Source organism: Elephantulus edwardii, unplaced genomic scaffold (genome assembly GCF_000299155.1).
Source record: "Elephantulus edwardii isolate Elephantulus edwardi_28Jun2011 unplaced genomic scaffold, EleEdw1.0 scaffold00014, whole genome shotgun sequence".
Classification (NCBI taxonomy): domain Eukaryota; kingdom Metazoa; phylum Chordata; class Mammalia; order Macroscelidea; family Macroscelididae; genus Elephantulus; species Elephantulus edwardii.
Window position 1 is genome coordinate 227,577 of NW_006399764.1, and position 2,247 is coordinate 229,823.

General features: G+C 46.0%; 1 pseudogene; it reads right to left on the minus strand.

The window, feature by feature from the left end:
• Positions 1–1,919, minus strand: part of LOC102868850 — a 5,406-nt pseudogene extending 3,487 nt beyond the window's left edge.
• Between the last annotated feature and the right edge of the window lie 328 nt (positions 1,920–2,247).

Consider the following 2,247-nt stretch of genomic DNA (forward strand, 5'->3'; position numbering starts at 1 on the left):
GAAAACAGGAAAGAGTGCTATATTTCAGATTGTCTTTATGATCTCAGCATTTCATGGCTGGCTTCTTGGCAGATCTGATGATTTTATGATTCTTTTTAACCCACACTGTGGCTAACCATGAGCCTGTACAAGTGTCAGTTCTGCAGTCTTCTTATTCTCTTGTCTGCCATTATTAGTATTACCTGCAACCTGAGGTTTCTTTGCAGGGATGCTTTTGAACCTCTTGTCCATATTGTGAGGCTAGTTTAATTAAAATTTTATAATAGAGCCTATTATATAAAACCTTTGGGCACATGCAAAGAGCAATAAATTAGAATAAAGAGAAAATAAGAAAACCCTGTGGAATTCCTCATTTTCCCCTCAGGTTACCTCACCTCACACTGTCCCTCTGAGGGGGTGCTCAGTTCCAATCCATTTTTTAATATTGACAAAGCTTGGCTGCTTCTTTGTTAAGGTTAAATATGAGTGGAAGTTGCAGCGTCTCCTCTTGTACTCAGTCTATTGACTTGATCACACCCTGCAGACTGCATCCTGCTAGGGAAACTCCTGACCTGGAGTCTAAGGTCACAGGAGCCTCATTTTCTGTTCTTTTCATCTGGTGATGTCTCCAAGTCATGGGGGATTGAACAGCAGGACTTGGGAGTTGAGAATAGGAACCCCAGAACATTTGATTTGGCTTAGGCAAGGCCTGAGGTCAGGATATGGTTGAATTTTCTAGTTTCCCTTAAGAATACACTTCTACCTCCCCCGGCCCCCCCTGCAGTGGGCAATGCTGTCCTCTCACATGCTTAACCAAGTGCCTGCCCTGTTTCTATTCCTTGAGAATACTGGGTACATACTGGGCTTTGTCATCAGCACGATCACTCATCTCCCAGATGCTGTGGAGTGGGATGAAAAGAATCCCATGGGGTTTTGTCCGGGTTCTCCTGTGCACAGGCCAGGCCAGGGGCCCTTGGCCCAGTCACCCGGTCTCTTACTTCATCTAAATGGTGATTACTCTTCCCCCTGGTTCTAATGGCCGAGAGGGCCAGACAGAAGTCTTCTGCACTGTATAATACTTTCTTTTTAAAACATAGTTTTAAAAATTTGGACACTTCTTATGCATCAGGCACAAACATTTATAGTGCTGGAGTAGCACTGACTGGATTGTATTCCAATTTGCCTCTTATATATCTGTCTTCCATAAAGACTGTTTCTCACACGGGCTGTTTCATTCATTCATCCATCAGCCTGAGCACCTGGCATGCTTTCTGGCCCAGAGCAAGCACTCAACAGGTGTCTGGTGAAAGACTAAGTACGTCTCCTAAGAAAAGGGGGTCTGTGGCAGACACTGTTGGTGCCTCACTCAACGCCCTGGACATTTTAGTGCCCATGTAGTCTGCTTGCTCCCAGCACCTGTGACTCTGGCCAAGGTCCTATTCTGGCAGAGAACATTGGCCTTGCAGGAAGAGAAAACATGAAATGCCATAGAAGTAACAGCCCTAAACCATCCTCAATAAACAGTGAGTAGAGAGTTGGTTGATCAAACCCCATCTTCCTCAGCCATCGTCCATGGTTGGAATAACTGAGACCTCTGTGATGTTTCTCAGCATTTTCCAGGGTGCTGAGCTCCTGTTTTGTGTGCCGGGAATGGATGAGAATTCACACCTGTATCGACTTTTTTCTCCTCCCTCTCTCACCTTTCCAGGGAGTTCTGGTGGCTTAGCGGTAAGGAGTTGTGCTGCCAATACAAAGGCAGGAGGTTTGAACCTCCCACCCCTGTTCTGTGGGAGAAAGATGGACAATCTCTTCCTCTATGATTTACAGCTGCTGAAAACCCACTGGAGGATCAACTATGATTCAGGCTGACTGGACCACAACAAGCAACAACTTACCTCCCGAACTCTCTTCCTTTCTCCTTGTCTGTTTCCAGAGACCATCACCTCCAGATAAATGACTTGCTCTCCTCTCCCTTGAGGGACTGATTTTGTGAGAACCTAAACCCTATGTACCTACTTGTTGTTGTTATGTGCCATCGAGGCACTTGCAACTCATAATGACACTATGTATATATACAACAGCTCTGAAGCCTGTCCTGTCCTGAGCCAGTCTCACTGACTCTGACACATCTATCCCCATTGCCCCAATTACTGTAGCAATCCATCTCATGCAGGGTCTTCCTCTTCTGCACTGTCCCTCCACCCTTCCAAGTATGAGGTCCTTCTCCAAGGATCAGTGCCTCCTCGCCACATGCTCAAAGTATGTGAG